The sequence below is a fragment of the Maylandia zebra genome, unplaced genomic scaffold (assembly GCF_041146795.1).
Source record: "Maylandia zebra isolate NMK-2024a unplaced genomic scaffold, Mzebra_GT3a scaffold11, whole genome shotgun sequence".
In the NCBI taxonomy this organism is placed as follows: Eukaryota; Metazoa; Chordata; class Actinopteri; order Cichliformes; family Cichlidae; genus Maylandia; species Maylandia zebra.
Window position 1 is genome coordinate 4,377,400 of NW_027490041.1, and position 26,296 is coordinate 4,403,695.

Below are 26,296 nucleotides of genomic sequence, written 5' to 3' on the forward strand. Positions count from 1 at the left end.
TCATAGAACCTGGACACACAGACTCACCTGTGACACAGTGACACACAGTGTGGGCTACACACACATTAGAAAGTGGATCAGTCACACTTGTGCAATCATTTGTTGTGCTGGGAAACCATGAACACTTTGAATCACATTAATGGCTTTGTTACAGCAACATTCAATCATGAGTTCAAAAGTAGTGCATTGTGTACTTATTGTAATAGTACTGCAGTATGAGAAGTGCAACATTCAGTGTGCAGAAACAGATCAGGTGCTTTCTAACAGCAGTGTTCCCTTTAACACAGCAGCAGTTCAAATATTTCTGTCAGTCTGAGCTGAAACATGAATCTAATCAAATATCAAATCAAAGTTCTTTGCCTCTGCCAGGACGTTAACATTTGATCTAGTTTTTTACAAAGTTCCCTCAGCGTCCAGAGCCACCAACATACCTTTGATCAACAGCAAGTGAACATTTATAAATGTGTGTTTGCAGAACAGGAAGCAGCAGAACTATTGTTCTGTTATCAGGCAGCAGCACAAACGCTCATCAGCTCATTTACTGTGCAGGACTTTGAGTGTGTGAAGTGTGTGTTTGTGCTGGATTTCCTTTGGAGAATCTCAGTCAGAAACCAGACAAAGAAAAACTCTTTCAACAGTCCAGGTTGAGTTGACAACATGAACTGCATTTATCTTCCTCTGACTGACATGTTCTTCCTCCTCTGCACCGAGCCAGCTGCTAAGACTCACAAGCTCATTGACATTTTCTGATGATAAAGAAACTCTCTTCTTCTGCACAATATGAGCAGCAACAGAGAAGAAGCTTTCACAGGTACAGATGTTGCAGCTGTGGCCAAGTACATGTGCTGCATGTTGGAGCAGCACTCTAATGGACAGGCCTCTGTACTGATGGTGGGCTCTGCTCTGTATCCACCACACTGTTCTCAGCTGAGTCTTCCTCCTGTTCACAATCACACTCTGATCAAGCATGTTCATGTTGTAACGCCGTGGCTTTCGTAGTCTCTCCTTTTTCTACAGCTCATGTGTTCTTCTTGTGATGCTGCGTCTTGAGGCTCATACATGCCGTCATTTGTTGATCCTAAGAACGTTCCTCAGACCGACTTCTTCAACAACAGATAACTTTAGTTGTATCAACACTGCCTCCTGGAACAGTTTAAAATGAACATGTCAAAGATCTGTACCTGTCTCCATGTTTCTGTCCCCGCCCCTTTCTTTCTGTCCTGGGTCATGTGAGCGCTGCAGTAGTATTAGGCCCACCCTCAATGCTCCCATTGGCTGAGATGCATAATGACGCCCATTTCAAGCCAGCACTGATCAACATCCCTCCTGTGACCCATGGCTTTTATATTCAGAGCCAGTGAGCACTTTCACAATAATCATGATTTTAAAAACTGTGATTAAAATAATTGCTGACGTTAATCAGTTAATGAGTTAACGAGATTATAACAGGTTAAGTTGCCCTAATAATTAGACTTTGGTGACAAACTGATGTGATCTCCATGTTTCCTTTGTTGGACTGTGGGCGAGTGTCAGAACTGAATGTACTGAGTAACATGTAGAGTTTAAACATGTGTCAGTTCCAGTTTTAGAGCTCTAAAGTGCAGCTATCATGTTAGGAATATGTTAGGAATAGACAGGAACACTGAGCACACTGAGGTCAAATCTTTATTTTACCACTCGCTGCATTCTTGATGTTCATGAATTCAGCAGCTTCATGATTGTCTGCAGCATTAATCTCATATTTCCATTAAAGTGTTGAATTTGACTGTTTGATGTTCTTTATGATCTCTGGCACCAGTTCATCTGTAGGCTGAGCTCAGTCCATCCATTTAGTGAAATAATGTTTAAAGGTCTCCTTGTTCTGTGAGCGTGCACAGATCCTGAAGCAGAAAGCCTGGGTTACAGAGAAATGATCATCACTGTGATGATGCTCATCATCTCTGACTGGGATTTGAGGTTTTGTCAAAGCAGCAAAGAAAGCCTGGCTATGTTGGACTGGGTGTGGCAGCAGCTCCCAGTTTGAGTTCAGGAGACAGACACCCTCTCTACTTTGAAGATCAGCTTCAAACTTTCCTTTTTGATAAAGCTTATAGTTCGAGCTGGATCAGGTGACCCTGAACCATCCCTTAGTTATGCTGCTATAGGCTCAGGCTGTTGGTGGACTTCCCATGATGCTCTGCTTTCTTCTCCCCTCTTTTCACTCCTGATGCTTTTATATGTCACTACTGCGTGTCCTTAACTTTTGTCTCTCTGTTTTGTTCTTGTCTCTCTGAGCTCATCTCTTCTCTTTCCCCTCACCCTGCAACCAGTCATGGTAGATGCTCCTCCTGGAGCCTGTTTTCACTGGGAGGATCTTTGTGTCAAAGGGAGATCTTCTTCCCACCATCACCAACTGCTGCTTACACTGTTAAACAGCTTCAGATGACTGTTGTTGTCTGTTGGGTATTGTCACTTATAAATAAAGTTACAATGGATGGATAGATGTTATTGTGACAAAGAGAAAACAACTGTTGACAGATAGATTGTTGTTTTGTGTGTCTGCAGTCTGTCAGGCTGTCTGATCACAGAGGAAGGCTGTACTTCTCTGGCCTCCGCTCTGAGCTCCAACCCCTCCCATCTGAGAGAGCTGGACCTGAGCTACAATCATCCAGGTCCCTCAGGAATGAAGCTGCTGTCGGCTGGACTGAAGGATCCAGGCTGGAGACTGGACACTCTCAGGTATGGAGAGAAAATCTGATAGAGGAGGAAGAGCTGGAAACATTTCCCGTGTCTTTCACTCACTTCCTGTTTGTTTCCTGCAGATGACACATGAACAATCACACATGCAGGAATATTTTCAGGGACAGACACACTAGTCTAGCTGGATAGTTCATGGATATTTATGTAGGGGTCTCCAAGGAGTCTGTTTGCAGGAACATTTAGGTCACAGGTGTACCTGATATAGATGCCAGTGTACCTAATAAAGTGTCAGCTAACATTTGGAAATGGAAGCTTAAACAATGACAAACTGTACATTCACAGCTGAATTCACAATAAATTTGTTCTGAAGTGCACATTTTTCTGTTATTGTTCTCAAACAACAGAATGAGAATGAAATATTGATTCTAACAGGGCCCATAAACAGCATTAGCTTAGCAGCATTAGCTTATCAGAGTTTCTATCATGGTCACAGAAATCTTTAGCAGAGAAAAGTGGCCTACTTAGCAATAACTGCTCAAGTTGTATAAAGAAAGGGAAAACAGTATTAGCATTAGCTGCTAATGGCAGCTTACTTAGCATAAACTCTTCACATCTTTATAATGCAAGGGAAAGGAGTCACTCATGGAAGCCTATTTAGCATTAACGTCTCACATCATTATAAAACAAGAGAAAAGGGTATTAGCATAAGCTACTAATGCTTATTCACCTCAAATTAGCTTTAGCTGCTAATGGTAGCCTACTTAGCATTAACTCCTCACTAATATAATGCTAATTCATATCAAATTAGCATTAGCTGCTCATATTGTTATAAGGAAAGAGAAAACAATATTAGCATTAGCTACTAATAGTTATTCAGCCCTAATTAGAATAAGCCTCTAAAAGCAGCCTACTTAGCATTAACTCCTCACATCGTTGTTACCCAACGGGAAAGAGTATTAGTATTAGCTACTATCATTTTTAATAAGTAAGAGAAAACAGTGTTAGCATTATTGAATAATGCTAATTCACACTAAATTAGAATTACCTATTTACAAGAGCGTACTTAGAATTAGCTGCTCATATTGTTAAAAAGTAAGGGAAAACAGTATTAGTATTAGCATATAATGCTAATTCACGTCAAAGTAGCATTAGTTAATAATGGCAGCCTACTTAGCATTAACTGCTCACTAATATAATGCTAATTCACATCAAATTAGCATTAGCTGCTCACATTGTTAAAAGGGAAAACAATAATAGCATTAGCTGCTAATAATTATTCACCTAATTAGAGTTAGCCCCTAATGGCAGCCTAGTTAGCATTAACTCCTGACATCGTTATAATGCAGGGGAAAAGGGTTACCATTATCGGATAATCCTAATTTACATCAAATTAACAATAGTTAATAATGGTAGACTTCGTATCACTAGCTGCTGTCATTCTTACAAAGCAAAGGAAAACAATATGAGCATTAGCTGCTAATGCTTTTTCATCTAAAATTAGCATTAGCCACTAATGGCAGCCTACTTAGCATTAACTCCTCACTAATATAATGCTAATTCACGTCAAATTAGCATTAGCTGCTAGCATCAGCCTACCTAGCACTAGCTGTTCACATTGTTAAAAGGGAAGAGAAAACGATATTAGCATTAGCTACTAATAATTATTCACCCCTAATTAGAATTAGCCGCTAATGGCAGTATACTTAGCATTAACTCCTCACATTGTTATAATGTAAGGGAAAAGAATTAGCATTATCTAATAATGTTGACCTTGGCCCACTGGAAAAGTTCAGAACTAAAGATTTAGGAGTGTTTCTCGATAGCTCTTTCTCATTTGAGAAACAAATAAATTCTGTTATTAAAACCAGCTGTAAGGTTTATATTGTTGATTGTCATTTATACTTAGAAATATTTACTCATATATGCTTAGAGTTGTATAATTGATTGCATAATGATAGAGGATTGATCCTTAGTAGTGTGTAAAGACTCTGTGTGCCTTCCAGAATGCTCTGGCATGCACACACCACTTGGGGCCATGAAAGAGGTCGTACCCTCTCTTACTGATTTATGGTGTAGGACAGGGGTCTCAAACTCAATTTAGCTGGGGGCCGCTGCAGGCAGAGTCTGGGTGAGGCTGGGCCGCATTAGGTTTTCCACAAGAAAGGCATGGTTAAAAAATTCCAATCTTCTCAAATCTCTTTATTTTTATTTTTTAACACAAAATATGAAAAATAAATAAACAAATTAAGAATTAATAAGAAAATAAATCAATCTGTAATACATAAATAAAATAATAATAAGATGTTTTTAGTCAGTGAACTTGTGTGTATCTTTCAGGCTTCTATATCTGCTGTATTTAGATTGAAATGTCTGTATCAACAGTTCTATAACCTTCTTCTGAACATGAATGGAACACTGTAGAAAATGAACTGTTCTTCTGAACATGGCTTCTCTTGCCTACTCCTTGCTGCTAGAGACTAGAGATGGCACGATACCACTTTTTTATGTCCGATACCGATACCAATATCATAAATTTGGATATCTGCCGATACCGATATGAATCCGATATAGTGTTTTTTAATCAACAAAACTGTTTTTTAAAATATCTTGCTGCATTTTGCAAGTCTGCAAGTTCATACTCAAGTTTAAAACAACAACTACACTAAAGCTATTCTGTTATACCTGTATACAAAAAAAACATTTCATAGTTCAGCAATACTGATCAATCTAATAAACTTAGACCTACACCATCCTCCCTATTCTGGTATTTTAAAGAGTACTTAGCGTAAATATTAAGCAACCTAACTAATAGGGTTCCAACTCCCAGCAACAACAAAAATAAATAAATAAAAAATAGGGAACCACCCCTCACGCTCCACCTCATGATGCTTAATCGACGTAATCAACCTTAATTTGATGCATTGTGAAAAAAAATGCACAGAAATCAATTACTTTTCAAGAAATATTAAATAGATTCAACATCTTTCTTCAACAAAATTGCAGACTGCACAGATGGTACCTTCCCAAAGTAAAAAGTACTATAGCTTACTAGGGTATATATATTAGACTTAATAGTCACTATATACAGTAATTGACTTCTATTCATTTTACATCAAATTAAAACTTTGGGTGTAAGATTCAGATAATTATTTATTAAAAGCTCGACATTTTAAATGAGAATAAGAAAGAAAAGTATGTCTTTGTGCCCCCTTTTCCCAGTTAATGCCCTATCGGCCCCCCTGGCTAAACTTTGCTAGAGTTTAGCCGCCCCTGCACAGTTACCAGCGTCAGCTACGTAGAAAAAGATCCTGGTGTAGAAAGTAATATTAAATAAATTGTAACAACAGCTTATCAAGTTTAAACGTGCTGCTGTTGTTCAGCCGCTGGTTTCCTCTTTCTGGTGCAAAGTGGACCAAAAACAAACAAGAGAGACGGACTCGCGACAGAAAAGCTGATCATTTAAGCAGTTTCATGATTGAAGTAGCAGCCGGAGAGCGAGAGGCAGTCGCTTGTTAAGCTTAACGTGGGAATGCTTTACAAACATTCAGAGATGGACTTACACACTTGCTTTACTTCTCTCGGGGATAACTTTGTCGAAGATGAAATGCCAGGTTGCTAGCGAAGCTCCAAATGCTATCCAGACCACCGACAGGTCCCGCATGCCACAGCCGCTCTATCACGTGATGCATACTGCTCCAACGTGCTAACGTTCTGAGGTGAGTTACGGCGTGTTGCAAGTTTTGTGAGGTGCTTTCGTGATATTTAATGGATCGGATTACATTTTTTATTTTTCTCCGATATCCGATCCAGTAATTTAGGTCAGTATCGGACCGATACCGATACGTAATATCGGATCGGTCCATCTCTACTAGAGACCTGGCAGCGTTTCCTCTCGCATAGCCGAGCCAGATTTGGCCTGAGGGAGGAAGCAGTTGCGACCCTCAGTATGTCTTGAAGATGATCATCCGTAAGTCTGGACCTGTACTTGGACTTATTGAAGTTCAAAGTGGAGAAGAGCTTTTGGCACAAGTATGTGCTACCAAAAAGGCACATGGTCCGCTTGAACATTCGGGAAAGCCGAGGGAAACTAGGGCTCAAGTCTCTCAAAAACTGTCCAAGCTTGTCTGCTTTTCCACTCACCTCCCTGAACTTTGCTTTGAGTTCAGAGTTGCACTGCAGCTCAATGAGCTCCATTTGAAGCACAGAAGGGGCATCTTCCACATCAAAGGAGAAGGGGTCCGCAAAAATGTGAAAGGTGGCTCTGTGTGTCTTGAAGTCAGCAAATCTGTGATCAAATTCCTCCTGTAGCCTCAAAATGACATCAACATACTTGTCAGCACTGAATGGTGTGCCTGCATCCACGAGAGCCTTGCATGCTGGGAAATGGCAAAGGTTTGTCTGAGAGAGCTGAGCTTTCCAGAGCGCCAGTTTTGTGGAGAATGCTCTCACGTTGTCATAGGCAGCACTGACAAGTTGCCCCTGGCCTTGTAACGTCTTGTTCAGTACATTAAGCTCATGTGTCATATCAACAAGAAAAGCTGAGTCCATGAGCCATTTGGGATCAGTTAGCACAGGAACACTAACTCCATCCTTCTCCATGAAGGCTTCACTTCTGCTCTCAACTCAAAAAGTCTCTTTAATACATTTCCCCTGCTGAGCCAACGTACCTCAGTGAAGTCGAGCACATCCCCATATTCTGACTCCATTTCCTCTAAAAAAGCACAGAACCTTCGGTGCTTTAAGCCCCTGGATCTGATTTGGTTGATGCATTTCACAACAATAGACATCACATTGTCAAACTTCAGGCATTTGCTGCAAAGGACCTGCTGATGGATGATGCAGTGCAGAGCAATAGCCTCCTCCACGCCTTCCTCTTCCAGTTTGTTTTGTGCCACCAGTCCATGTTTCCTCCCTGTCATTGATGGCGCTCCATCTGTTGTTATTCCAACAAACCTCTTCCATGGCAAACCAACATTCTCAATGGCATCACACAGCTTGTAAATATCTGCTGAGCGGTGGTCTGGCCATGCATTGGAATTACTGTGAGCAGCTCCTCCATCACTTCAAAACTGTCATCAACACCACGGACATACATTGGGAGCTGGGCAGTGTCGGTGATGTCTGTGGTCTCATCAAGAGCGACTGAGTATACACTGAAACATTTGGCTTTCTCACACAGTTGGTCATAAATGTCACTTGACAGGTCAGAAATGCGATCTGCTGCGGTGTTGGCAGAAAGGCTGATGTTGCTAAACTGACCTTTCTTTCCCGGACAGACTATATTTGCAGCCTGCAATATGCACTTTTAGACAAATGCACCTTCTGTGAATGGCTTCCCTGCTTTAGCAATCATCTCACTAACCACGTGGCTCCGACTGCTGCATTATTCTCTTTGGTTGCTTTCTTGGAGAAATCTTGCTGCCCCAGTAGATCTGTTTTAAGACTGGCAACCCGGTTCGCTCTCTCGTCTCCCTGGTATTTTGCATCCAGCTCAGCATGTCTAGTTGTGTAATGACGTTTCAAATTGTATTCCTTGTGCAGAGCAACTTTCTCTGTGCAAATAAGACAGGTCGGGGTGCCCCTGTGCTCAACAAAGAAATATTGCATTTCCCACTTTTCCTGAAATTGTCGGTGCTCATCACCAACCTTTCTCTTCACCGCAGGCTTTGAAAAAGACATGTTTTGGGCTATGTGACATTTATAATTCTACTTGGTGTCACTGTCGCATTGAAGTTTCAATCAAGCGTTTAGCCGACGGACGGGGAACGTCTCAACGCGTAGAGAACGTCATTTCTGCTTCTTTTTCTTGCAACCGTAGCACGGCGATCGGCAGATAAAAAGCCGGTAGCAGTCTCCTTTGTTTTTACGCTCGATGTTCATGTCTTTCATGACGACACGAACACCGTGGCGTTTGCAGATGGTAGAAAGTGCAGGGATATCGAGCGCAAAACAGGCGACTGCTCACGGCGCCGGGCTGTTGTTACAGGAGAAAGAAGCGGAAATGACACCGTGACATATAACAAATAACATCAGCTGTTTCTGATGTTAGTTGTTTTGACTGCTTTTACATTATATTGAAATATATGTAATGTTCATGTTTGCTGCAATGCAAACGCAGTGATGCAAATAAAAACATCGAGCCACAAATTACGGTGCGACCCTATAATTAGTCCGGGTTACCGGGGACTGTTGTTGCCGATGAACAGGTGTCGCTATGTGACTGCAGACTAAATTGGGCTGCATTGAGTTCATGACTTTTCTTTTATCCCGCCGCCTACGCATCACTGTGAGAGTTAATATGAGATCTCTCTCTGTGGAAAAATAACTTTAAATCCCACTGACGTGTGTATAAATCTATATACGTATAATGTCCCGCTGGGCAGCAACTTAAAAAAACAACTTTTTTTGAAGTGTTGTGAACGCAGCGCGCTGGGGCGAATGTCGGCGTTTGCCCAATAGAAAGGAGGAAGCCAGCCAGGCACAGGAAAGAAAGAAACACTCCAGGGCAACGCTGCTGGAACTTTGACTCATTGAGAAATGTTTCCCTGCTTGCATCAAGCCCGGCTGGTGTCCCCTGAGATCCATATCCCACCCTGATTGGTGGGTTAATTCAGCTCCGCCCACAACACTGTAAAGTGTCATACATTATCAAACTAACATTACATTCTCATATTAAGGTGGGGCCAAAAACTATCGTCCTGCGGGCCGCAATTGGCCCGCGGGCCGCGAGTTTGAGACCCCTGGTGTAGGAGGACACCTACTCTGTGTCTGGTTAAGTATAAGAGCCCTTTGTTAGGGGGACCGCTGGACTCTTAGCACCAGCTTTGGGGTCACAGGGTCACATCTGGAACACACACACACACACACACACACACACACACACACACACACACACACACTCTATGCACAGACTGGTACTCTTTGTTCATACCTGTGTAAGACGTCATAATGAACTTGTGCATATTCATGTAAGCTCAATAAAGAGCAGTGTTACGAGGGAGCAGACGAGAGCGACTGAGGTCAAGTGAAGGAACGGCGCTGTCACAGTTCTCTCCCTCATCAATTGTCTGGTTCCAGCGGTGGGTCTGTGCTAGACGACCCATCACCAGCTTTTTCCACTGGTTACCAGTACGTGGTAGAATCCACTTCCAGATCTGGTTGTCTTTAAATCTGTGAATGGATTGGCTCCATCTTATCTCTCTTTAACAAAAGAATCCAAGTGGAGCCCTCAGGTCTGCAGATAAGCAGCTTCTGACCAGAACTAGACGTAAAAACAGAGGTGAGCTTTATCGATGGCTGCAGCCAAACTCTGGAACAGTCGCCCTTCACATCAGGTCGTCACCAACACTGGATATTTTTAAAAGCCGGTTGGAAACACATTTGTACTCTGTAGCTTTCAATCCTGACCAGTCTTTATAGTCATTACTGTGTATGTTTCCTATTTTCTCTCTACTCTGTGCAGCACTTTGGCTCAAGCTGTTTTTAAATGTGCTGATAAATAAATGTAGATTTCTTTGAATAAAACAGTGGAGCCGAGCTTTGAGCTCAGTGTGTAACAGTGTGTGTGTGAGAGCCATGTAATGTCCATGTGTGCATGCTGACTGTGCTGCTCTGACCCCCCTCCTCCTTTCAGGGTGGAGCCTGCTGGAGTCCGATGGTTGAGACCAGGTCTGAGGAAGTGTAAGTGTGTTTTTAATGGGATTCATGAAAACAAAGCAGCACACATTCAACCATCTTCATCATGTCAGGAGTCATCATCAAAGTGTCAATCAATGAACAGATGATGGATCAATAACTGCAGCTGGATTGTGTTTGTTCTCTCCATCAGATTCCTGTCAACTCACAATCGACACAAACACAGTGAACACAAAGCTCCAACTGTCTGACAACAACAGGAAGGTGACACATGTGGAGGAGGTTCAGTCATATCCTGATCATCCAGACAGATTTGATGTTCGTCAGCTGCTGTGTAGAAATGGTCTGACTGGTCGCTGTTACTGGGAGGTCGAGTGGAGAGGAGACGTTTTTATATCAGTGAGTTACAGAAGCATCAGAAGGAAAGGAGGCAGTGCTGACTGTTTGTTTGGATACAATGATCAGTCCTGGAGTCTGAGCTGCTCTGATGGTGGTCCTCAGTCTGTCTGTCACAATAAGATACAAACATCCATCTCCTCCTCCTCCTCCTCTGTCTCTAACAGAGCAGCAGTGTATGTGGACTGTCCTGCTGGCACTCTGTCCTTCTACAGAGTCTCCTCTGACACTCTGATCCACCTCCACACCTTCAACACCACATTCACTCAAACTCTTTATCCTGGGTTTAGAGTCTGGTATCCTGGTTCCTCAGTGTCCCTGTGCTGAGTGGAGTGTAAAGAGTGTCTCCTGTTACAGAAACACTCTGACTGTTGAACAGATAGTTCAGTCTGTACATGTCTGTCTCTTTCACTCACAAACACGTTTTCAGATTCATGGATTCAATCAGTTGATGTTTGAAACTCTTCTAAATGATTCCTTGTAAACTTCTTCCTCTTCAGTCACAAACAAACAGGAAGTGATGTCACATGTGTTCCTGTCCACACAGCAGAATGAGTCTATTCCCAACCCCCTGAGCCATGGGTGACTGTGGCTCAGCGATGTTAAAAAGGCCTTTCATACAGTCAATGTGAACAAGAGCCAGGGTCCTGATAATATTAGTGGCCGCCTAATTAAATCTTGTGCTGATGAACTCAGTCCTATATTTCAGGTTATTTTTAACAAATCCTTGCAAACACAACATGTGCCCTCTCTTTGCAAAGAAGCAGTCGTGGTTCCTGTCCCTAAATCTAAACGACTTCAGGCCTGTTGCCCTCACTTCAGTTGTCATGAAAGTCTTTGAAAAAATCATCAGGTAGGTAGCTCCATGTCCTCCTGGGTTTTAATTGCACCTTAGAACACACATGCATCAACACTACAATGAGCAGGTGGAGGGAGGTTTGGAGTCTTCTCTCACCCCCGTTCTCTGCGGCCTGCTGGAGCGGGGGGGCTAGGAGGAGTTGGCCGTCCGGCTGCGGTCTGGGGTGTGGGGCCTCCCTGCTGCTGCGGAGTCGGGGCGGTCTGCCTCTCCCCACCGCAGGGAAAAGGGTAACACCACCTGGGTCTGGGTGCAGTTCCCCCCTCCAGGGGCAGGGGTACCTAGACCCGGTTTGTAGAGTACGCTTGGGGAGTGTGATCGTGTGTACAGCGTCTCTTTATGTCTGTCTCCACGTCGGTTGAGTGTGAAGTGCACATGAGAGCATGAGGGTGGGAATGGATGTTTGTGTCTGTGTGTGCCTGTATGTTTGTGTCTATATGTCAGGTTGGGTATCAGACGCCACCTCTCTGGGGACATCTCAGGCCTTCCAAGGTTTGGAGGCCTATCTCCACCGACCACCACTTCCCCTGCCGGTGGCGGACTCCCTCAGGTGTCGGTGCGTTGGTGGTTCTTTGTTCCTTGGCGGCCGCTTATTGGGGCTCGCTCGGGCCATTTCGGAGGTGGGGTGTCCCCGGCCTCTCAGCCTGGGGCTCGGTCACTCAGGCACAGCTGGCTGCCGGCGGAGCTCACGGGCGCGTCACTGCAACTCCCCCTGGCTTCTGCTCCGCGGCTGCTGAATGAGCCCTCATCTGGGACTCTCCTTAGCTCTTACTGGGACAGTGGCGCAGCTGCCCCTCTGTGGGTCTTCCTTGGTCTCTTGTGTTCTGGGGGCCTCTGGATGTCTGGAGTTTTGATCTCCTCCATACCTGCTTGATACCATAAAGGACAGGGCTGTAGCTCCCCACACTCCCTAGCAGATCATTACATGGAGAAACCTTTGGAATGCAAGCATGCTGATCCACACAGGTATGCACACATGGGTATTCACAGACGCGGACTACAGCTTTCTTGGCTGCTGCCTCAAAGCACATTGTGGGCTGTCTATCTTGCGTGCTGAACAATATCGTTTATTATTTAGTAACTATTGATATCTATGAATAGCTAGTTTATTGTGATGGTGCTTTTTTTTCCCTATTATTATGTTGCTCTTTGTTGTTTGCTGTCTCCTCTGTTTTTTTTTTTTTTTCTCCATACAGGTGACCCAGGAGTTTTTTTTGTTGTTTGTTTTTTTTTCTCTCTTCCCCCCCTTCTCACCGTCTCTTCTCCCCTTTGGTTTTCTTTCTTTCTCTCCCCCTCTTTCTTTCATTCTTTCCCCCTGTCCTATCCCACAGTTATGTCTGTCCCGTTTGCAACTGAAAATAAAATAAATTCATAATTATAATAAAGGTCAATCAAATGGACCAATATGGCAAGGCCATGATGATCCACTTGGTAAAATAAATCCGCTTGGCATCTTTCTTGGCCTCAAGACAACAATTCTGATGGCTATAGATCCAAACGGGACACAAAAAAAAAAAAAAAAAAAAAAAAAAATCATCAGAAATGTGATTATGAAGAGACTGAAGGTCAGCTGGATCCAATGCAGTTTGCATACAGGCCCAACAGAGGAGTGGAGGACGCACTTTTGACTTTACTAAATCTGATTCTTAAACATGTAGAGAGTAAAGGGACTTTTGCAAGACTTCTTTTCATTGATTTTTCTTCGGCTTTTAATACAACACAGCCCCATATTTTAATTAAGAGACTTTTAGAACAGTTTGAAATCAGGAAAAACCTGCTGGGCTGGATTTTAGATTTTCTAACTGACAGGTCACAAAGAGTGAGAATAAATGGGGTTCTGTCTGACCCAGTGTTCTCCTCCACAGGTTCTCCTCAAGGCTGCGTCCTATCGCCCTTATTATTCACTCTCTATACAAACATGTGTCAGGGCAGACATGAAAACAGGGTCATTATTAAATATGCAGATGACTCTGTTATTGTCAGCTTACTGAAAGAGGGTGAAACTAACCACGGCCCAGTCATTGATGACTTTGTTCAGTGGTGGGAGGAGTCTTATCTCCAGCTGAACATATCTAAAACAAAAGACATGGTTGTTGATTTTAGGAAACAACAAAATGGGCACGGAGTCACTTTAATTAAAGGTCAGAAAATAGAGCAAGTACAATCATATAAATATCTTGGGACCATAATCAATGAAAAACTGAACTTTGATCAAAATTGCAAATCAGTTTGTAAAAAGGGTCACCAGCACCTTTATTGCCTTAGGAAACTTGTTCATTTCCACATTGACCAAAAAATGTTAACTTTGTTTTATCGTTCTTTTATTGAGTCTGTTTTATCCTTTTGTTTGGTGGCATGGTTCGGTCAGACCTCTGTCACAGAGAAAAACTCTCTGAATCAGATAGTGAGATGGTCCAGTTGTCTGATAGGTGAGCCACAGTCTTGTTTAGCCTCCCTGTACTCTGAGCAGGTACAGAGGATGGCTTTATCAATCCTTAAAAATGGTTCCCATCCTCTAAGGGGTGAATTTCAGCTTCTTCCCTCAGGACGGAGGTTTCTATTTCTGAGATGCAGGACAAAGCGTTATAAAAACAGCTTTGTCCCCGTTGCTGTCACTGAATTAAATAAGAACTGTTTTTGATTCGAAATATTAAAGTATGTGTCACAGTGAGTTTTATATATTTACTAGGTATGTGTGTTTTTAAAGGGATGTCAAATGCTGTCATTTGTCTGTAAAGCAAATTTACCTTGCCTTTGGGTATAAATAAAGTTACCTTACCTGCAGACGCTGTGCGCAGAGGTTCAGGAGCAGAAGTCCCGTTGTAAACATATCACGGCAGACCCGACGATGTTCGCATGAACGCACTTTTTTTAAAAGTCAGGTCAAGGCTCCAAAAGCCCAAAGGCGATATAACAGTTTGTGTTTGCTACATGGATCATTGGAGTTCAGCTTTCCTTTGTTATATTTCTTTAAGAGCTCAAAATGTGTTCATTACATAAATCAAATGTAATTTTCTCTGTAGCACTTCATGGATTTCATTAGCAACACACTGTAGTTGTTCACACAAAGCATAAAGGTAAAAACAATATACACAGTGTTATCTTCATTTTAGATGTCACAAAGTATTTGCGGCTCCCAGTGTTTTCCCGAACCCTGACCCTTTGTGTGGAAACCGGGTCCAAAAGGCTCTTTGGGTGTTAAAGGTTGCTGACCCCTGCACTAGGCCCACTAGTCCCCAGAGATCAGGAAAAGGGCCTGAGGGTGCTGTGTTTGGAGTCTGCTGGTTACAGTGTGCAGGACCTCACAGGCTGCTGCAGCGTTAGCAGAGGGCGGGACATACACAGCTATCATAATCACGTGTGTAAACTCTCGTGGTAGATAGTACGGTCTCACGCTAACCGCTAGCAGCTCAATGTCCTTACAGCATAGCGTCTCTTTGATAGAGAAATGCCCAGAGTTACACCATCTATCGTTCACAAACACAGCCAGACCCCCTCCTCCCTTCTTACCACTCTCCGCTGTTCTGTCATAAGAGGCTCAGCAGCTAAAGCAGCACACCTGGGTCTCCCAGCCTATTAAAAGCAGCCCTTTGCTTCACCTGCTTCACTAAACATTATTATTTTAAGCAGAGTGGTGTGATTTATGTAGGCATTGCTGTGTGACAGGATGACTTTTCTTGCACACCCACCAAATGAGGGCGCACATGCTTCCACGCCCACTGGTGACTGCACACATCCTTTCAAGGAAGCATTTCATTCATCCCTAACAAATGGAACAAAACACTGTGCAGCGTGTTCAGGTTTGAACGTGGCCCTGGCCTCTCTCTGCATCCACCTGGCACATGCAACACACATCCACTCCCTGCTGAACTGCTTGTATTTGATGTGTTGAAGTTTTGGTAAAGTTTGAATAAATTCCACTTTATTTATAGGAACATTTCATCTGTGGACTCCTCCTTCCCCTCTCCTTGAGCCAGTTTGTGACGGGAACATGACATAAGAAAAGTAATTTATCCCTTTTTGATTCTGTGTATCTGGCGCTCATCCATTGAGTTCACACTTGGCAGAAACAGACTGAATTTGTCTGGAGAACTTTGGCTTCAGCCAAGTTAGATAAACACACTGTGTCTCTGTCAAAACAGCAGTGTAGTTGTGGCACCCCTGTGAGGGAATGACCACATTAATATTATTTTGTGTAAAACACTCATGTAACGGGACATTTTTCATTGCTATATGTATTTATTTTCAGTTTCTTTAAGAGGATAGAAAATCCATGTAACAGGGATTCATTTTATGTTAGAAAGCAGTGAGGGCGGAACTTTGGTGCTTGCTCCGGGGTTTCGGGGAGCAGTAAGTGGAGCCCACCTTCCGCTGCTTCCTCAGACACGTTCTGGAGGAAAGCAGAGACGCATCGTGTCTTCCTTACTCTGCTCTTCACCTGCTTTTACAGGTCGGTACACGGTGCTCGCACCGAAAATGTTGTTTATTGTCACCATGGTTACCCACGTTAATGTGAATGGGAGAGTTAAGGCGGTCCGCCAAAGTTATTTATATGTAAACACGGGAGAAAACCAGAGGAGTGTCCCGCGCGACCGCACCGCGAGCCCGCTCGTTAGGTGGAGCGCTCGTGAAGCAGAGTCAGTGCGCTCCTATGCTCTGTGCAAACGTGTTGTAATGCTCCAATCAAATCAGTTCTGTGAGATGTGAATGTTAATAGTTCTGTTAAAGTGACTGAGTAGATTAGCTAGTGTAACACAAGCACTCTGAGCAACTCTGTGTAGCTAACAGAGGCATTCATGGGTTGATTCAACAAGCTGTGTTTCATGATGCACTAAATAGTGATTTTGCCAGTAAATTACTGGAGGGAACAAATGTAATGTATTTACCAATGCTGTTATTGAATAGAACTGTTTAGCCAGTAAGACACTGCAGAAGACAATGTGATGTGTTTATTGATATGATAAAAGGATGTAGCTGTTATGGAAAGAAGTGTGAACTTGAGAAAGTGAACCAGTTAAAAAGAGTATATTTCACTGATGTTGTGAAATAAGTAAATGTAATTGATGTGAATGAGGAACCAGCTGAACAGTATATTGAAAGCTCATGTTTAGTGTTTTATAGCATTTATTTGTGTGAAATAAATCAGACTCAGACACGTTCTGGAGGAAAGCAGAGACGCATCGTGTCTTCCTTACTCTGCTCTTCACCTGCTTTTACAGGTAACATATTTGTCATCGAGGTCTTCATCCTTGGGACCCGTAACATAGTAACTTCTTCATTGTTATACTTCTATAGTTTTCCCATTTTGTGAGCTGTGGATGTGGAAAGTGTCTCAGTGACACATCCACATGAAAACGGCGTTACCTTCGTTCATTTGCACGTCAAATGAACGAGCTGTTTGGACTTTAACGTCACAGCTGATGCTTCGATACTCGAACTCAAGAGTTCAGCTTCCACTCAGAGGTACAAGTACACACAGCAAAGATAAACGTGTACACAAGGTGGAACCCACAAGTGCACAGCTCCAACCAGAGATGGGCAGTAATCCGATTACTTTTTTCAAGAAACGAGTAAAGTGAGGGATTACTATTGCAAAAAAGGTAATTAGATTACTGTTACTTTCCCGTAAGCACACTGCGTTACTAAAACCGCAGCTGTGTGCAGATGAACAATGGATAATCTATCGAGTGTGGAGAGAGTGTGAGCGTGCAGCGTTTAAAGCGTGGAAGCACTGACCTTACTTTGAGTTTGACTCTGTAAAAAGTGACAAAAACATTAGCATCCGCTGTTCACTGCGTGGGAAGACAACATGCTCACTCACTATGTGTTAATGGGCATGCTTATTTATAACTTTGATTAAATGTCATAAAAATAATTCCATGCCAGCTCACCATTGGTGATCAGGTAGTTTCTGTTCCAGTTCCAGTCCCATAAATCATGAAGCTTGCTGCCAGAAAAGCTTCAAATCTCCTTTGAAAGCTGTTTGTGGTCTTGATTGTGGGAGCTTCAGTTGTCTGACTCCAGCTGCCACACAGTGCTCACTGATATCATTTGCAAAAACCCCAGTGTGACAATATTTATCAGTGAAGCAGAAATCAGGAAGTGACGACTTTTCTTTGAACATTTGCTAAGGCTAAGCTGTGCTTTCTACCACAGTTGGGAATTTCCTGGTTTACAACAAATTATTGTGTCAACACCGCATAAGATTTCAAACTACAGGAAAATCACTGGAGTTATAAGAGGCAGACAACGACACACACACCACATGCATGCTGTTGCTATTTATTGTGGATTAACCTGTCAAGGGCAAGAACAAAATAATTCTGCCTCAAATACAGGAAATCATAGCTTTCCTGTATTTCCTCCATTGTTGGCATGCTGGTTAGTGCTGTTGCTCCACAGTAAGAAGGTCCTGGGCTAAATTATCCATGAATGTAAACGGCTGTGTGTTTCTATCTGATAGACTGGTGAGCTGTCCAGGGTGTACCCTGCCTGGTAACCTATCACTTCAGGGTTATTTCCCAGCCCTGCTGCAACCAGGATAGAGATAGGAGGATGGTGGTTGTTGTAGACCCATTCAATTTCAATTGAAGGATTAAAATGTTCCAGGAGCTCAACTTACTCCATCTGAACATGTTTCAATCGTGTTTTATGAACACAACATGCAGCTTTACTGAATATGAAAAGGTTGTGTTGATTTAACTCAGTTGTTTAAGTTTCTGCCAAAGCAAAACCTTTGTGTGCAACCAGTGTCCACTATTGAATCAAGTAAATCCAACATGTTTTTGTCAGTGCAAAAGGAGTTATGGTGCCTGTATTCCTGCACAATATTGTCCCGGGAGGGAGGAAAACTTTCTGGTGAAGTTTTGGTTGATTTTTGGGTTTTGCTTGACACTAGGTTGATTTTATCAGTGAGGTTTGGATTGTTTTCTTTCTCTAAGAGAGAGAAAGATGGTTTTATGCTTGGACATGTTTGCAATGGGCCCCAGTATTTGTTACTTTATTAGTATTTTATTGGTTGCGTTTGTTTGTGCTTTTGTTACAGTGCACTGAGATAAGAACATCTGAGAGGTGTGATCCACCGGTGGTGATATTTTGGTATTTTGTGAGTTCCCGATTTAACAAATCAGCTCTTTAATCCAGACCTGAGAGGTTGAACTTTAAAGCGCTATAAAATATTCTTACTGGAAACAGTGGCAAAGTGTTTTTCTCCATGATTATAATGGGCTTGGGAGAAATTCACTTATATGGGACATTGATCACATGAGAAGTCCTGAGCCTAAAAGGATTGCAGCGAGTCAATCCAGTCCAAAAACAAGGAGCTGTTTTCCTTTAAAATGATGACGTCATCTTGCTGGTGATGGAGGCTCGAATAGGCTGCGTGTGAGACTCCATTATCAGCAATATCTGGTATGAATGTGTGTGGATGTATGCATGTGACTGGACTGTGACGGACTGACGACTAAAAATTTAACTGACTTGATACTGAGACAAAAACGGTGCCGACTTTAGGATTAGTGAATGTCCACAACAATTCACCCAGCCTGTAGAAGAAGGGTGGAGGTTTTGTCTTGCTTTGTTTGTGCAGGAGCAGAAGGATGACAGAGACTAAAGGGGGAGGCTGTAGCTTCACATGAGTGTGAGCTGCAGACTGAACCCTTTGGTTGCTAATGTTGAGTCACTGATGTTTGCATTAAGAAAATTGTGTTTTATTAGCTGTGTTTTAATTAAGGTATCACATTATATTGTTGGGAATGTTAAATGCTAAAGTGAAGAAAAGCTTTGATTTCACTCATGACTGAACATGTTATTATTAACCATAGCAGGCCACTGTAAAGAGTCAATTAACTGTTATAGAGGAAAAAAAGGCCAAAAACTCTGTTAATACCTATGAATAACAGGCAATGATAGACTTGTCACATTCAAAATAGAGATATGTAATAACAAACACGGGTCCGTGTCATTTAGGTTCTCCATTGAAATAGTCAATCATTTAGAAAAGTAGAATATATATATATATATATGTCTCAACGCTGTTTCTCAATAATATTAAAAACCTAAAAACTATTGTTGTGGAAGATAGAAGTCACTGTGACAGCCCTCTGACTGTGGAGGACGTTTGTAATCCTATTTCTGCACTTAAGGCCAACAAATCTCCCGGCACAGATGGTTTAACTGCAGAGTTTTAAGAATCATTTTCTAATCTCCTGGCTCCGTTCTTACTGCAGCTTTTCATAGGAAGTGTAGAGAATAACATCCTCCCTCCTACTCTTACTCAGGGTCTCATAACACTTATTCCAAAGCCAAACAAAGACTTACTTCTTATTGATAATTGGAGACCCATCTGTCTGCTCAATGATGACTATGAGATTATGGCTTTAGTACTTGCTAACAGAATAAAAGAGTTCTTGGACACAATTATCGATGAGACACAATCAGGCTTTATGAGAAACAGACACCTTTCTAAGAACATGAGACTGGTTTTAGATCTACTTGATTACTCTGATTTGGTATCTGACTATAGCTTCATTCTCTTCCTGGATTTTTAAAAGGCTTTTGATACAATTGAACATCAATTTATTTTCCACTCTTTGGAAAACTTTGGCATTTTTCTGTAAAGCTATCAAAACCTTGTACACGAATGGCAATAGCTCAATTAAAATGATTAAGACTCCACCCCGAGATTTGACCTGTTATACAAGGAATCAGCACAGCTGATAAGGAGCTCATCATCAGCCAGCTAGCTGATGACACCACACTCTTCTTGAAGAATGCAAATCAAATCCGTCCAGCCCTTAGTGTTATTAGTGATTTCTCTGAGGCATCTGCTTTATGTCGAAATCTAAAAAAATGTGAATTACTAGCAATTAAAGGCTGCACTGCAAATGCTCTCTGTAACATTTCTGTTAAACAAGAAGTCACATATCCAGGACTGTTAATATCCAAAGACCAAAAGTCAAGATGCTCGTCAAACTTGTCAAACAGTGTTGGGGAATTCTCAATGGTGCTTGGTGCCATACCCTCAGGGACTTTAATGTTATATAAAAACACTGACAGCTCAATATCTGCCTCAGTCACTCTCCCTGATCCAGCTGAGTCAGCAGTGGGAAAAATCTGCTTTTCACAGGAACTTGGTAACAGCAATAAGAGAATACGTAGTTTATTCCAAGAAGATCTCATGTCTCTCCCATATATAGAATATCTTACTGGAACCGACATGTTCCAGATATCACCTGGAAGACAGTCTGGATGATCCCATAAATATCTAATTGTGAACAAGGTGAAGGAAATCTCATATAAAATTCTTCATAAATGTGACCCAGCCAGTCACTATATGGTAACATTTAAAAGAGACATAAATACTAATTGAACTTTCTGTGGGGATCATCCAGAAACTGTGGCACATCTCTTTTGGTTCCTCTACACAGAGATTCTGGAAGAATTTAGCAGTTTTGTTATTGTCCATATTTTAAGGGAGTTTTCTTTACGATGGAAAATGTTTTATTCTTTTTCTTTAAGTTCCCCAGGAAGAATGATAAATGTTTTTTATAAAATATTTGTTAATACTTTTAGCTATTTTATATCCATAAATGTAAGTTTATTAATAAAACACCATATTTCTGCCTTTTTATAAGGATATGAATTGTACATACAATAAATTTCAGACTCAACCAACAAAAAGCCTCTCAGAACAATATTTATATGTTGATTTTTTTCGCCTACTCATATCATCATTTTTTTACTCCTGGTTCTGTATGTTCATGTTCTCTTCTTTTGTAAACTTCTTCTGTTTGTATGTTGTATACTCATTGTGTTTCAATAAAGTTCGATTTAAAAAAAGGTACGTTCTAAACGAAGCTTCAGACGTCACTGATCACGTGACTCTGGCCAAACGAATCAAGCCTCGACACGGTGCTTCTGAAGCAGCGCGTTGATCTTTCTGACACACGCACCGGAGCGTCAGCTTCAAGCGGACCATCACCACGTCTCACATCTAAAGGTGTCAAGGTAACTTTGAACTGAGTTCAGTCAATCTGGAGTTTTTCCAAGTTTTCTGTTGCTCTCTGTGAGAGAAGAGCGTTAAAGGCGGGGCTCTCCAGAGTCCAGCAAAACAGGAAACCACAGCTGGGTGTGTGTAAGTGTGCAAACCAATAGAATGCATCGTGGTGGGGGGGGCATCACGGGCAAGAAAAAAATAAAATAATCGGTCGTACCCATGCTTCCCCGACGTCATGCCAGCGCATATTGGGAAATTCGTAGGCACCGATCGGTTTTCTATGAGCCATTTGCTGGGAGTAAGGGCGCCCTCCGTTTGCGAGGTGCGCCTGCTGCTGGCGGCACAGGGAGGAGAGGGCGGGGCGGCGGGGAGTCTCTGGCTGGCTGGAGCGGCATCTAATAACCAACTCGCAAAACAAAATAAAAACAACAAACAGATATTATGATACAGACTTATAATCTGCACCCATGTTTTTTCTAAATTCTATAAAGTGAGCGCGAGAGCCCTCGGTGCGCCTGCGCGCTGCTGAAGTCAAAGTAAACTTTATTGTCATCTCCGCTACAGACAGTCCAGCATATAGAGAGACGAGACGACGAGGCTGCAGTTACAGCGGTGCAAGTAAACAAACAATAAATATAAGAAGAGTAAGAAAATAAATCTGCACTTTAGGACTCGGGGTAAAGGATCAATAACAATTTAAATTTATAATTTACAGTTTGATGATTTAAAGTCTCACACAACCCGTCAAAAGGGGCGGGGCCGGCTGCTTCCAAGTAGAGCACATTTCATTTATAATGATGTAAATCCAAGCCCATCATGGATTCACGATCTGAATCCTGGGTTGTGTGAAATCCCAGAAATCAACCTTAGACAAAGTGAATCTGTGAACTAAGGTGTAGGTCTGTTAGGCAGGGCCGTGCAGAGAGGTTTAAAGGGGCGGGTGCTCAAAGTTAAAAAGGGGCACATTGAACCAGGCTGAATAACAACAACACACTTTCATCAAGAATCTAATATGGGCAACAAGGCAAAGCAAACGTAGCCGATGAGGGCTTAAGATTATTACCTTGTATGGAAGGCGTTATAGAAAAGAGAAGTTCTATGTCTGCTTATAGCTATTAAAAGATGTACAAGATGTACGAGTAAACTGTGACTAATGTCTGGAACATATTCTAATCTGTCTGTGACGTATGAAGGGGCGTCATTAATTCAAACCCTGATGCTATAAAAATCTGTGTATGCTTTGAGTAAGTCGAAGATCAATTCCTGTCTTCCCACGCGTGTAGTCATTAAAATCATTGTTTGACCAAGATCTTCTGGACCATGGTTGTTTGTACTCTCCTTCATCAATTTTTGAACCTTAACACTATCCACTCTGTGCAGGGCAAAGCTTATTACATGTTTAAACTGTAGAGATACAATAATTTTACTGCTGTAAAATCCAACTTTTGTCTTATTTAAAATATAAATCTAATATAATCTGCTTCTTAATGTATGTTCTTTAAAATACAGCGTGTGTTTTTAATATATTATAATTATAATAATGCATAATTATGTGAACATGCATATTAGATCGTTTTTAGTGAAATATAATCCCTCCAGAAAGGCAGGAAAAGCCCAGAAACTTGCTTTAAAACTAAATATGTTTCTAAATACTTTAAAACTAAATATGTTCCCTAACACGGTGACAGAGCTGCAGACCCATGACAGCCTTACACAGGTAGCCAGCAGCTGTGACCAGCACTACCTGTGCAGTTAATAAAAGGACAGGTAATGTTTGTCACGCTGTTGCACACACAGCACGCTCGTTTGTTTCAGTTCGTCAGTAGCAACAAGACAGCTTACCAACGTGTACGTAATAAGCTGATACTCCTGGGTGCTACACACTACAGTGTGCGCTGTACACCTACTTACTGGTTTTGTGGCATCAGTCTGTGTCTCTGAGTTAACTTGTGTTTCTCCTACAGCTCTGGACCGCTAAAAATGCGCGTGCTCTTTGTGAGCTCGTTCCCGGCTCGTAACCAGCGCGTTCTGCCGTCGAGGGCGATCATTGGTTAAATGTGATCATGTGACTGATGCAAGCCAGATCCTTTTATTTAGCAAAACTGTGATTAATAGTTAAATATTATTGTTGAGGGGCACAGACAGGACTCCGCACACACACACACACTAAAAAAAAAATAATAATAATTTTTAAAAAACAAGTTGCCTCAACAAAAAAGCACTTTGGGCACCCATCAGGAAAGGGGCGGGTGCTCAAGCCCCTCTAGGCCCCCCCTCTGCACGTGCCTGCTGTTAGGTTAATTGTGCTGATCCTCGGGTTGGGGGATTTGTGTTTGTACTGGAGCGCAAAATTCAAACCAATGGAAGATGGACAACAAAAGTTCAAAGCCATCAGGTGCTCAGGTTAGAAAAAAGAGAAAAGATGCAGGTAAGCAGACGTGTGATTAGATAATGGCAGCTCATCCTGAACCAATCAGACTAAACTCCAAACAATACATTATGTTACAGATTTTAATATTAATTAGTCATTGTTACTTGTTGATTTGTCCTTTTCTCATTGTGTGACGAATTATGACGACTGTTTGGTAGCTGTTATTGTCTCTCTCTCTCTCTTCATGTGTGTTTCTCTGGTGAAACAATAGTTTTGTGTTAATGTTAGGGCTGCACGATTTTGCATAAAATGAGAATCACGATTTTTTGGCTTAGAATTGAGATCATGATTCTCTCATAACAATAAATAAACATAAAACAACAAATGTCTCACGTTTTGTTGTTGCAGCAAAATGTTGTCCTGCTTGAAATTCCGTCTCCACCGTTGCTCGACGCTGCGTGTACAGAGCAGGTAGTGCAACAATAGAAAAATAGTTGCGGGACGGCACTGTGTAGCGTTTGTCTAGGGTGTTGATCGTTTTCCTAAATCCCTCGTTTTGCACAGTGTTGATGGAGCCATATCTTTGGTCAGGTGATAAGTGATAGCCTCCGTGATGTCTTTGTGCCTGCGGGAGGTCGACGGGTATAGGGAAGCGCTGTATAAGGTTCCCGTTATTGATGTTTGGGTGGTTGACCGGGACGGATTTTCTCCTGTCACTTTCTCGTCATCCCTGACGTGCTCTCCGTTGTTTTTTCCCTGCTAATTTTAGCATCACACGGCACAGCTTCTGTATCACGTGGTATAAGGCTCCGCCCTTGTCATTTGTTGAGCAGGAAGAGTGAGCGCTTGTTTTTATGCAGAGTACGTCCCGGATCAAAATGTGAAGTTTTACAAATCACCACTTCTTTAGTGAATATCATTTCAGTCTCAGACAACCTCGTTTCTCTTACAGAGGTTGAATGCACCTTCTGCGGATGGCGGTACCACACAGTGTGCGTGGACTTCCCCTGCACAGAAGGCAACTACAAATGCTGTGAATGCTAAATAAAGAGAAACAAATGATCCCTGTTGTCTTTGCTTGATGATTGGTTTGAGTCTTGACAATCCACATTGCTGGCGTTGCATCTTTCAATGCCAGCAATGGCAGGTATCAGTGCTCAAACCTTTTGTGTTTGTTTCCAACAAGTTGCCCACCTCGGGAAACAAAAATGTGTTCTTTTACTTGTCAGATGAACATATGAGACACTTTGACTCTTCAGTGCAGTGTGGAGCCTAACAAAGATCTGTTTTGTGTCCCAGCTGATCAGCAGGAGGAGGAGAGTCTGACGGAGCAGCAGAGGAACATTTTCAGCTACTTGGACTCAGCTCAGCCACTACAGAGGAAACAATGAGCTCAACACAGAAGGTGACAGACAGAGCAGGACCATATGAGCAAAGATATTTATCACCATATACATTTGAACATTTGCCATAACGATGTAGCTGACGATAGAATTGACACCAGACAAAATACTTTACAGCTGCACAACTTTATTAAAAAGCCATCAATGTATTTTCACTGAAACAAGCAGCTGTTGTTTATGTGCATTAAAGTTATATAAAAATGTAACAGTGCAAATGCAAATTCCTCGCTGACAGTTTAACCAAAAGGCGTTTCCAGTGGAAACTGGCCGACACATCCTGAGCATAACCATGTATAATATCCACTAAACTTCAGAAGAGGTTATACAGTCGTGGCCAAAAGGTTTGAGAATTGCATAAATATTGGAACCTGGAGAAGTTGCTGCTTAAGTTTTTATAATAGCATTTTGCCTGCACTCCAGAATGTTATGAGGAGTGATCAGATGAACTGCATCGTCCTTCTTTGCCATGAAAACGAACTTAATCCCCAAAAAGCCTTACCACTGCATTTCATTGCTGTCATCAAAGGACCTGCTGAGACCATTTCAGTGATCGTCTTCTTAACTCAGGTGAGAATGTTGGCGAGCACGAGGCTGGAGATCATCATGGCTGTATCCCGATTCAGGTTCTGCAGCTTTAAAGTCCTCAAGGGCCGCGTACTCAAAGACCGCTAAGGCCGAAGTGCGAGGCTCTTAGGCTCGTGAAATGGGACGTCTAGCCTCCGTCGCGCTGCCCAGGTTGCCTAGCAACCATGATACTAACAGCTGGAAACGTTTCATACAGCTTTGTTTGACAGAAATGAAGGAGAACATATTTAGTTCATTTGTTTCTACATGAGCTCTGTGTGATTTGATGAGTATCTGAGGCTGAGACCACAGGACTGTGAAACATGATTGTTGGGCTTCATTTCTGTGCTGCTGGCTCTTCCTCCTCCTCTTCCTCACACACTGCTGAGTTTGTC

The 26,296-nt window shown here is 42.2% G+C and overlaps 1 long non-coding RNA gene across 1 annotated transcript in view; it reads left to right on the forward strand.

Moving 5' to 3' along the window:
- Positions 1 to 25,949, forward strand: part of LOC143415929 (uncharacterized) — a 260,224-nt gene extending 234,275 nt beyond the window's left edge. The window contains exon 3 of the long non-coding RNA XR_013096358.1: positions 25,234 to 25,949. This is a non-coding gene — a long non-coding RNA (uncharacterized LOC143415929). The remainder of the gene's footprint in view (positions 1 to 25,233) is intronic.
- The last annotated feature ends 347 nt before the right edge of the window (positions 25,950 to 26,296 follow it).